The sequence below is a fragment of the Saccopteryx leptura genome, chromosome 3 (assembly GCF_036850995.1).
Source record: "Saccopteryx leptura isolate mSacLep1 chromosome 3, mSacLep1_pri_phased_curated, whole genome shotgun sequence".
Classification (NCBI taxonomy): Eukaryota; Metazoa; Chordata; class Mammalia; order Chiroptera; family Emballonuridae; genus Saccopteryx; species Saccopteryx leptura.
Genome location: NC_089505.1, coordinates 284182787 through 284195407, shown reverse-complemented (window position 1 = coordinate 284195407; position 12621 = coordinate 284182787). Strand labels below are relative to the sequence as shown.

At 40.2% G+C, this 12621-nt stretch overlaps 1 protein-coding gene across 1 annotated transcript in view; it reads right to left on the bottom strand.

Moving 5' to 3' along the window:
• The window catches only part of MEMO1 (mediator of cell motility 1), a 152109-nt gene that overhangs the window by 64849 nt on the left and 74639 nt on the right, over positions 1–12621 (bottom strand).

The following is a 12621-nucleotide window of genomic DNA, read 5'->3' as shown; positions in this document are numbered from 1 at the left end:
TTTGGTTGGAAGAAAAGATGAATTTGGAGATATTCAAGGCTTACACAAAGTTGCTAATGTAACACTGATGATAATGAGTTTTTTTCATTCCTTTTCAATATCATTAGCAGACTATAACATAACAATGGTAAGACCAAGAACAAGTCAAATCAGACCAAAACAAATACCTTTCAACAACTCACTTCCCTCTGTGTCTTTAGTGCTATGACAACTGACTTGGCCTTCTGTGTATTATGCCTTTCATTTCCTCCCTCCACTACACATGCCTTTTTTCCTCTGCTTTCAGCATTAGTCCGGGTCTCTTAACACCAGGGAATGACTGAATCTGGAGCTCATTTTTCTTTCTTGACTCATTCAAGTTAAGGGAGTCTACAAAACATTTGCCTTACTGCTTTCTTATTAGTGGCTGGTTAGTGGTTTACTGGTAAATGTTTAACAACAACTGGTTCTACAGGAAAAAAAAAGTGTGTGTATAAAAATATATATCTAAACATATGTATAAATATGTGTAGATATCACATCTATACATATGTAAATAAGCTTATTATAAATTTTACTTAAACGATATGTACCACACAATTTATAAATAATAAAAAAATGTAATACTCTTTATTGCAAATTCCACATAGTCAATTAACTGTCACAGAATGTTTCCACCGATTTTAGCTTAGCTCTTTTATTCATAACCAAGGAATGGCTGCCACTAACAGGAGTGAAACAATGAAGACCGTCACTCATTCAACTATGACTTGAATGACTTCTTTACTGATTAGATAAGTTTTCAAATACTAGGAAACTATTTCCTTCCTCACTTTTTTGTGCTATTCATAATGTAAAGGCTACAGACACAACATAATTTTATGTTTAATTTGTATTATTAATCTTTCCCCATTACTTTCTTACTTTTGTATCTTACAATACAAAAATCAACAAAAAGAAAAATGTTCTGATTTGTAGTATTAATTTGTCAGTTAATGTGGAGTACATTGTTCCCCATCAGGGCCAATTTTAAGATGCCCAGTAACAAAAAGACAAAACAGTCTTGGAGAAAACATTTATAAAGCATGTGTCTGACAAAGGATTTATATCTGAATACTTTTAAAATGTAAAAACAAACAATCCAATACTTAAAAAAAAATAGTGGCCCTAGTCAGCTAGCACAGTGGTAGAGCATTGGCCCGGCGTGTGGAAGTCCCTGGTTCCATTCCCAGTCAGGGCACACAGAAGGAGCATCCATCTCCTTCTCCACCCCTCCCCCTCTCGCTTCTCTCTCTCTATCTCTCTCTTCTCCTCCCCTCCTGCAGCCATGGCTCAGTTAGAGTGAGTTGGCCCTGGTGCTGAGGATGGCTCCGTGGCCTCCGCCTCAGGTGCTAAAAAATGGCTCCTATTGCAAAGGAGCAACACCCCAGATGGGCAGAGCATTGACCCCTAGTGGGCTTGCCAGGTGGGGCGCATGCAGGAGTCTGTCTCTGCCTCCCCTCCTCTCACTAAAAAGAAAAAAAAAAGTAACTGTTCTTGTAAGATTGATTACACAACAATGTGAATGTACTTAACACTGTACTGAACTAAACTGAATATAAATGGTTAAGCTGGTAAATTTTATGTATATTTTACCACAATTAAAAAAATTTTAACAGGAAAGTATATGAACAGGTAACTTTATCAAAGAATACACTAGGATGGCAAATAAGCACATAAAAGAATGCTCACCATCATTTAGTCATTAACAAAAGGCAAATTAAAACAAAAATGAGCTACTGCCTGACCTGTGGTGGCACAGTGGATAAAGCATCAACCTGGAACACTGAGGTCCCAGGTTTGAAACCCTGGGCTTGCCTGGTCAAGGCACATATGGGAGTTGATGCTTCCTGCTCCTCCTCCCTTCTCTCTCTCTCTTTAAAATGAATAAAGTCTTAAAAATAAAAAAAAATTAAAAATGAGCTACCACTAAACACCCACTAGAATATGTAAAATTAAAAAGTAACCATACCAAGTATGGCAATGATGTAGAACTAAAACTCAATCTGTACTTGTAGAAATGTAAAACAGGCCAACTACTTTGGAAAACAGTGTGGTAATTTCTTTAAAAGTTAAACACACTACTACCCCACTTCTTAAAAAAAAAAAAAAGGCAGTATGTCCACACAAAGATTTGTACACAAATGTTCATTCCAGTTTTATTTGTAGTAGCCAAAAACTGGACACAACTAACTGACCCTCAAAAGGTGAATGAGTAGCCCGACCAGTAGTGGTGAAATAGAGTCGATCTGGGATGCTGAGGTTCTAGGTTCAAAACCCCAAGGTCACCCGTTTGAGTGCAGATCACTGGCTTGAATGTGAGATCATCAAAAGGATCCCATGGTCACTGGCTCAATGAGCCCAGGGTTACTGGCTTGGCTTACGCTCCCCTCTACCAGGTCAAGTTGTGTACGAGAAGCAATCAATGAACCACTAAAAGGTAACTATGAGTTGGTGCCTCTCATCTCTCTCCCTCCCCACCCACCCCTTCTCCCCCCCTCAAAAAAGGTGAATGGATAAATAAATTGAGGTATATCCATAAAACAGAACACTCTTAATCAATGGAAAAGAATAAACTACTGACACACTCAAAATATTTATAATTATGCTAAAAAATGATAAAGGTCAATAAAGAAATATGCTGAGAGGAGCTAGACAAAAAAATTCATATTATATGATTCCATTTAAATAACTCTAGAATACAAAAACTAATCTATACTGATAGAAAATATATCAGAAAATGTGGAAGAAGATTACAAAAGGGCACAAGGAAACTTTTGAGGATGGTGAATATGTTCATTACCTTAATTATGGTGGTAGTTTCATAGATGTATATATATTTCAAATTTATTAAACTGTACACTTTACATATATGCAGCTGTATGTTAATAATACCACAATGACACTATTTTTTTAATGACCTTCATCTGAACTAGCTTAAGATATGAATGTAGAAGATTCACATAAGTTAATCACAGCAATACAAGATAGCAATGTGCTTAATTAGGAGTTAAGGTATACAGAACACAGATAAGCACACTGAAATAACCGAGAACTTGATTGGTCAGACTAACACTAATCACTCTATCCAAGGGAGCCTATTAAGTTTCCCGATATAGTAATATTCTGACAACACAGTTTGTCATAGCCAGAGGAAGTGCACATTGTTTTACGGCCCAGCAAATACATTTTTGCCGTCATCCTGCACTGATCTTGATACTAGAGCTTATCAGGGGCTCTATTTTATCTGGTTATGTCCCCAGTCTTCCAGGGCTCAAGACTCCAATACTGACTGCTTCAGATTCCAGACACCTGTTCCTGATCTTAACATTACTGGCTCCCCCTTGTCAATTCAAAAACACGCTATCTTGCCTGGACATGTGGACTTTAAAAAAACCATCTGATCCATCTGGATCTGCTCTGATCTGTCTCAAAACCAAATTATATCTTAGATTTTCGACACTGCGTTGCTCTCAGTTGTCACTCATATCCTATCTCTACAGTTCCTATCCTTGTACCTTAAACTGGTCCTTCCATCTTGGATTTGTTTTTCACACTTTAATCCCCATTTCCCATTCTTGAACTTAAAGCCCTGACCACCATACTCTAATCTCTAAATCAGCGGTTCTCAACCTGTGGGTCGCGACCCCGGTGGGGGTCGAACGAACAAAACACAGGGGTCCCCTAAAGCCATCAGAAAATACATATTTAATAAGCCCTGACCACCATACTCTAATCTCCAAATCAACATGTCTCTCTAGTCCATCTCTTTCAGTTTTACCAATCCTGTTCCTACCCAGATCTTTTAATGCAAATCTTTTTTTAATTTACGTATTCATTTTTTAGAGAGGGTGGAGAGAGAGAGAGATTGAGAGAGAGAAAGGAAGGAGGAGCAGGAAGCAGCAACTCCCCTACATGCCTTGACCAGGCAAGCCCAAGGTTTTGAACTGGCAACCTCAGAGTTCCAGGTCAATGCTTTATCCACTGCGCCACCACAGGTCAGGCCCCAAGCTCACTTCTTAAACATCAGAAAGGCTTCTTAAAAGCATTATATTCCTAAAGTAAGGGAAGGACAGAAATAATAAAAATAGAATGGCAGGGCATGAAGGAAGGGCATATAGGCTGGAGAAAGAACATGAGCAAATGTCCAAGAGTATGATGTAGAGAAAATATATATGAGACTGGCCTGGGTAGAACAAGACAGTAATGATAAGCCCGAGTCAGACAAGAGTCAGGGCTTGATAACACAAGTTACTGAAAACTGTTGTATGCTCTTAAGCAGGGGAGTGACACTTTGAAGCTTTTGTTAGTCTAGTACTGAAAAGCATGAGCACAAAGGAAACATTAGGAGCCAGAAGTGTTAAGTAAAGCTCTCTTGGAACTGTGGGATGAGGTAATAACGTCATAGTCTGGAACAGTGTCAGTAGTAGTAGGAAATGAGAAATGAATGCTCTAGAGCACTGGTCCCCAACATTTTTTGGGCCACGGACCAATTTAATGTCAGAAAATATTTTCACAGATCGGCCTTTAGGGTGGGACGGATAAATGTATCATGTGATCAAGACAAGCGTCAAGAGTGAGTCTTAGATGGATGTAACAGAGGGAATCTGGTCAATTTTTAAAAATAAAACATCATTCAGACTTAAATATAAATAAAACAGAAATAATGTAAGTTATTTATTCTTTCTCTGCGGACTGGTACCAAATGGCCCACAGACCGATACCGGTCTGTGGCCCGGGGGTTTGGGACCACTGCACTAGAGTCTAAAAAGAAAAACTGACATATATTAGTGACCAAGTAGGTACAGGAAGATGAGGAGGAAGAGAAAGACAGTTAAAATGGTAATAACTAACATTTACTGAGTGCTCACTATGTGTAAGGCACTCTTCTATGTAACTCCAAGCATTAAGTCACTTCATCCTCACACCAATACAATGAGATAGAAATTACTATTTTCCTCATTTTATAGGAGAAACTAAAGGAGGAAAGTTAAGAAATTTGCTCAAGGTCACAGATGGCAAGTAGCCAACCGAGGACTTGAAGCCAGCCAGTAAAGCTCCAGAATCCATCCTTAACAACCATAAGAAACCCTTACATATTTGAAAGGACAAGGGAAGAAGTCCATGAAGCAGGAAAATTAAAAGCCTAAAACCTGCCTGACCAGGTGGTGGCGCAGTAGATAGAGCATCGGACTGGGATGCAGAGGACCCAGGTTCGAGACCCTGAGGTCGCCAGCTTGAGCGCAGGCTCATCTGGTTTGAGCAAAAGCCCACCAGCTTGAACCCAAGGTCGCTGGCTCTAGCAAGGGGTTACTCGGTCTGCTGAAGGCCCGCGGTCAAGGCACATATGAGAAAGCAATCAATGAACAACTAAGGTGTTGCAACGTGCAATGGAAAACTAATGATTGATGCTTCTCATCTCTCTCCATTCCTGTCTGTCTGTCCCTGTCTATCCCTCTCTCTGACTCACTCTCTGTCTCTGTAAAAAATAAATAAATAAAATAAAATTTAAAAGCCTAAAACCTGGACAAATAACTAAAGCAGGGATCGGGAACCTTTTTTGGCTAAGACAGCCATGAACACCACATATTTTAAAATGTAATTCTGTGAAAGCCATACATCGACCCGTGTATGTTACACATTATTCAATAAAAATTTGGTGTTGTCCCAGAGGACAGCTGTGATTGGCTCCAGCCATCCACAACCATGAACATGAGCGATAGGAAATGAATAGATTGTAATACATGAGAATGTTAAATATATATATATCTTTATATATATATATATATATATATATTTTTTTTTTTTTTTTTTTTAAACAGAAATAGAGTCAGAGAGAGGGATAGATAGGGACAGACAGGAACAAAGAGAGATGAGAAGCATCAATCATCAGTTTTTCGTTGTGGTGCTTTAGTTGTTTATTGATTGCTTTCTCATATGTGCCTTGGGGGGGGGGGGGACGCTACAGCAGACTGAGTAACCCCTTGCTCAAACCAGTGACCTTGGGTCCAAGCTGGTGAGCTTTTTTTTTTTTGCTTAAACCAGATAAGCCTGCGCTCAAGCTGGTGACCACGGGATCTCAAACCTGGGTCCTCTGCATCCCAGTCCGATGCTCTATCCACTGCGCCACCACCTGGACAGGCTGTTTTATATTTTTAACATTATTATTTTTTTTATTAAAGATTTGTCTGCGAGCCAGATGCAGCCATCAAAAGAGCCACATTTGCCCTGGCCGGTTGGCTCAGCGGTAGAGTGTCGGCCTAGCGTGCGGAGGACCCGGGTTTGATTCCCGGCCAGGGCACACAGGAGAGGCGCCCATTTGCTTTTCCACCCCTCCGCCGCACTTTCCTCTCTGTCTCTCTCTTCCCCTCCCGCAGCCAAGGCTCCATTGGAGCAAAGATGGCCCGGGCGCTGGGGATGGCTCTGTGGCCTCTGCCCCAGGCGCTAGAGTGGCTCTGGTCGCAATATGGCGACGCCCAGGATGGGCAGAGCATCGCCCCCTGATGGGCAGAGCGTCGCCCCATGGTGGGCGTGCCGGGTGGATCCTGGTCGGGCGCATGCGGGAGTCTGTCTGACTGTCTCTCCCCGTTTCCAGCTTCAGAAAAGTGAAAAAAAAAAAAAAAAGAGCCACATTTGGCTCGTGAGCCACAGGTTCCCAATCTCTGACCTAAAGAATCATACATCCTATAAGACTACAGGGAAAGATGACAGTTTTGAAAATATAATCAAGATAAATATGTTTTATAAAAAAACTCATTTCATTTCAATCTTTATGAAGTTGAAGACTCAGAACTCTACTTGAAGAAAAGATAAAATAGTTGTGAAGAGTACAAGTCTTCATTTGGAGAGAGAATGCATTGTGGAGTATTTAAAAAATATCATTGGCCCTAGCCAGTTGGCTCAGTGGTAGAGCATCAGCCCGGCATGCAGATGTCCTGGGTTCAATTCCCAGCCAGGGCACACAGGAGAAGCACCCATCTGTTTTCCTTTCTCTCTATCTCTCTCTTCCCCTCCTGCAGCCAAAGCTCCATTAGAGCAAAGTTGGCCCGGGTGCAAGGGATGGCTCCATGGCCTCCGCCTCAGGCGCTAGAATGGCTCCAGTTGCAACGCCCCAGATGGGTAGAGCATCGCCCCCTGGTGGGCATGCCCTATGGTTCCCGGTCAGGTACATGCAGGAGACTGTATCTCTGCTTCTCACTTCAGAAAAATACAATAATAATAATAATAAATAAAAATAAAAAATGTATCATTAAGTATACCACCCCTCTTAACCTCCATCATGAGGAACTCTAATTCATGAAAGGACCAAGATCATAGTCAAAGCAGAGAATTTCTAATACATACTTTCCTTTATTCTGGCACCCAGATATATGGTATCGAAGAAAGCCACAGTAATTACTACCAAATCTCACCACTGAACCTCTCTGTTCCTGCCCCCTTCTCTTGCTAATAGAACCTATGATTCTATATTTATGTGGAAACAAGGTTTCATTAACCCTTTGAGTAGAACGAACGTTCATGTACGTCCTTGTGCCTTCTGATCATCACTATCGTACAAAAATTTTTATTTTAAAAATGTGTAAGACAACATTAGAAAAAGGCAAATGTATTCTCCTTGTTTCCATAAATTGGTTATCAAACAAACATGATTTTAAGTTAATAAAACTGGAACTAATTTCATTTTTTGTAGAAAGAAACTCACTCCTGGGGGTCAGCAAGCATGAAAAAAACTCACTACTCAAAGGGGTCAGGGACCAATCCTAATAAAAGAGGCTTCACCAGGCAGCATTTAGGCTTTTTTCTTTTGTGCCTAACAGCCAGAAGACCAATAAAATCTTGAGCTCTATAGATACTTGAGTATGTATCAGAAAACTGTGTCCCACTCAGACTTTTCTTTTTATTTTAGAGACAGAGAGAGAGTCAGAGATAGGGATAGACAGGGACAGACAGACAGGAATGGAGAGATGAGAAGCAGTCAATCATCAGTTTCTCATTGCGCATTGCGACACCTTAGTTGTTCAGATTGCTTTCTCATATGTGCTTTGACCGTGGGCCTTCAGCAGACCGAGTAACCCCTTGCTGGAGCCAGCGACCTTGGGTCCAAGCTGGTGAGCTTTTTGCTCAAACCAGATGAGCCTGCGCTCAAGCTGGCGACATCGGGATCTCGAACCTGGGTCCTCTGCACCCCAGTCCGACACTCTATCCACTGCGCCACTGCCTGGTCAGGCACCCACTCAGACTTTTAAATCTATAAAATCCTTACTACAAAATCATCCCTGCTAGCTTTTACTGGTCGCCCTGACTCCCAGTGTAACTTTTCACGAAGGCAGATACAAAATTATATTTTAATATTTACAATTAGTCATTAGGCTAAACCATGCCTCTAAAAACTGATCCTTTTTTTTAACAAGGAGTACTTTAGTTTCTCCCTTTACTCCTACACAGCAGACTTTTCTACAGAAAGTCCAGCTCCTAACTGTCCAGAATGTCTGTGCCCCCACAGAGCTGCAATCAAATGAGGATACAAGGCCATTGTCCATGATCATTCACTGGGTAAGTGAGAGTTTCTCACAAAGCAACCCTGCAGTATGATACAATTTAAATTCCCATGTCAGGAAAATTACCAATTCCTACATGACATGGACTTTCACTTGTTCAGTCTCAGACTGCCAAGATATAGGTGAACAGTGTAAACTGTGAATGCCAAGAGTTTACCACATGTTCCATCAGAGGCTTTTGATCAAAGAGGGAATAATAAAAGAGTGCTTACTTGGATTCAACAGAGTCAGCTTCTCATACTCCTAGTGCTACTTAATGGCAGAAAAAATGCAAAATAAAAAGATTGGACTGGATGAAATGAGAAGATTGGACCAAATGAAATAAGCAGACCTCTAGTAATAAGAAAAGTCTGTAAGATCTACTTAAGCTAAAGTATGACTCAGCAAGCTAGAAACCTAATTTTAAAGCACCTGTGAACATACAGGATCAGCCTGAATGACAACTGGCACTGAACCATCTGCAGAAGCAGCAGCCTCCACATGGCCTCTCTCCATTTTATTTTGCTGCACCGAGCATTTTATTATTTTCTTTCAGAGGCACTGTTCAATGGCCCTCAAGATTCCTGGTTTAATAAAAAATATACTAGTTGATGAGTATTTTCCACCCAAAATGCCCAGGTTAGACAATTATTCAGAATACTTTATTTTTACAAAATGGAATCTCACAAACATTAAGTAAACAATAATATGAGCTGAAGAGAGTTATTAAAATTACTCAAATCAAACAAGAATAAACTAACCACAATGTTGCATATCTAGATATTTTACTGCTAAAATATACAGGATTTCAGATGTTGCCACGAATAGCCTACTGCTTAATATAAACAAGGATGAGAAAGAAACAATTGTACACCTCTAGTAACTTCAATTTAACACATAATGTATGAAAATTCATTGTCTCACAACATACAATGGTAGAGCTCTACAGGTAAGCTTAACTATACACAAACCAGTCTTCTATAGAAATATTTCTTACCCTTCTAATTTTTTTAACTAGTTGGGGGTTTTCTTTGGATTTTTTTTTTTTTTCCTGAAGTGAGAAGCAAGGAGGCAGAGAGACAGACTCCCACATGTGCCCGACTGGGATCCACCCGGCATGCCCAATAAGGGACGATGCTCTGCCCATCTGGGTCATTGCTCTGTTGCAACTGGAGCCATTCTAGTGCCTGAGCAAAGGCCATGGAGCCGTCCTCAGTGCCTGGGCCAACTTTGCTCTAATAGAGCCTTGACTGCAGGAGGGGAAGAGAGAGAGAAAGAGAGAGAAAGGAGAGAGAGAAGGGTGGAGAGGTAAATGGGCACCTCTCCTGTGTTCTCTAGCCTGGAATCGAACCCAGGACTTCCACACACTGGGCCGATGCTCTACCACTGAGCCAACCGGCCAGGGACTAAACTACTTTTTATATTAAAAGTAATACATGTACACAATAAAAAAGTCAAATAAAGAACGGTAAACAATGGAAAGTGAAAGCATCCTTTATTCCATACTATTCCTAGTAATTAACTACTAACAAGTTAAAATTTATTTTAAATTAAGGGGGCTTCATAGTCACACAGTACTTGCTATATAGTAAAAAATAAATAAGCCCCTCCCCCAATTATCTGATTATATTTTCATATTCAGTAAGAGGTTTCTTAAATGATGCATGCCTGTACTGCTCCATTCTAAGGGTTGCTAAGCTATTCCTTCATACTGCAAGACAAACAACACTTTAGGCACCAAGATGTCTAGCAGTCATGATAGAAAAGTTTTTGGAACTCCTAGTTCATGAGATCATTTAAATATACAGTGTCTCCGTAAAGTCACGGTGCACTTTTGACCGGTCAAAGGAAAACAACAAAAGACGATAGAAATGTGCAATCTGCACCAAATAAAAGGAAAACTCTCCCAGTTTCATACCTATTCAGTGCAGTTCGATGTGGGTTCACGCATAGATTTTTTAGGGCTCCTTAGGTAGCTATCCCGTATAGCCTCTACAGACTTGTCACTGACTGATGGCCTACCAGAACGGGTTTCTCCACCAAACTGCCGGTTTCCTTCAACTGCTTATCCCACTGAGTAATGTTATTCCTATGTTGTGGTGCTTCGTTATAAATGTGTCAATATTCACGTTGCACTTTGGTCACGGATTCGAATTTAGCAAGCCACAGAACACACTGAACTTTCCTCTGTACCGTCCACATCTCGACTGGCATGGCTGTGGGCTGCTCCACTGTATACACGGTGTTACATCATCCTACAGAAACTGGAAGGATTTTCCTTTTATTTGGTGCAGATTTCACATTGCTATCGTCCTTTGTTGCTTTCCTGTGACCGGTCAAAAGTGCACCATGACTTTATGGACACACTGTATATCCCTGGGACACATACTGTCTTTTGAAATTCAAAGAAAGAATACTTTTTTTTTTTTTTTTTTTTTTAAATAAATTTTTATTAATGGTAATGGGATGACATTAATAAATCAGGGTACATATATTCAAAGAAAACATGTCTAGGTTATTTTGTCATTAAATTATGTTGCATACCCCTCGCCCAAAGTCAGATTGTCCTTCGCCACCCTCTATCTAGTTCTCTGTGCCCCTCCCCCTCCCCCTAACTCTCCCCCTGTCCTCCCTCCCCCCACCCCTGGTAACCACCACACTCTTGTCCATGTCTCTTAGTCTCATTTTTATGTTCCACCAATGTATGGAATCATGTAGTTCTTGTTTTAAGAAAGAATACTTTTTAATCAAATTATTTTGAATCCCCCAAATGTGCCTGCCTATATGTCATATAGGTTAGAATTCATTAAGATTGATGGCCTTCACCAGGTAGCTCACTTGGTTAGAGCAATGTCCCGAAGCACTGAGGTTACTGGGTTCGATCCCTGGTCAGAGTACATACAAGAACAGATTGATGTTCCTGTCTCCCTCTGTTCCTTCCTCTCTCTTTAGAAACAATAAAATAAACATTTTAAAAAATTGAGCAACAGTTAAAAAGACTGATCAACAGTTGGTTTACAAGTCAATATTTATTCTTAATGACATCATCCTATTTAATCTACATCAATATAAAAGTGAGCAATCTAAGCATTTTAAAAAGTGTACTATCTAGGTTACGAGTTTGTTTTTTTAAGATTTCCCTTATATAATGTACACCTATAAAGAAAAATCTAAGAAGAGCTGGTTCCACAGAACTAGAATTTATAAAATTTAAGGTATGTTTTTGATAGACTTGTTTTGTTTTTTTGTTTTGTTTTTTTTTAAATAAATTTTTATTAATGGTAATGGGATGACATTAATAAATCAGGGTACATATATTCAAAGAAAACATGTCTAGGTTATTTTGTCATTAAATTATGTTGCATACCCCTCACCCAAAGTCAGATTGTCCTCCGCCACCCTCTATCTAGTTCTCTGTGCCCCTGCCCCTCCCCCTAACTCTCTCCCTCCCTCCCTCCCATGTCCTCCCTCCCCCCACCCCTGGTAACCACCACACTCTTGTCCATGTCTCTTAGTCTCGTTTTTATGTTCTACCAATGTATGGAATCATATAGTTCTTGTTTTTTTCTGATTTACTTATTTCACTCCGTATACTGTTATCAAGTTCCCACCATTTTGCTGTAAATGATCTGATGTCATCATTTCTTATGGCTGAGTAGTATTCCATAGTGTATATGTGCCACATCTTCTTTATCCAGTCTTCTATTGAAGGGCTTTTTGGTTGTTTCCATGTCTTGGCCACTGTGAACAGTGCTGCAATGAACATGGGGCTACATGTGTCTTCACGTATCAATGTTTCTGAGGTTTTGGGGTATATACCCAGTAGAGGGATTGCTGGGTCATAAGGTAGTTCTATTTGCAGTTTTTTGAGGAACCACCATACTTTCTTCCATAATGGTTGTACTACTTTACAGTCCCACCAACAGTGAATGAGGGTTCCTTTTTCTCCACAGCCTCTCCAACATTTGCTATTACCCGTCTTGTTGATAATAGCTAATCTAACAGGGGTGAGGTGGTATCTCATTGTAGTTTTGATTTGCATTTCTCTAATAACTAATGAAGCTGA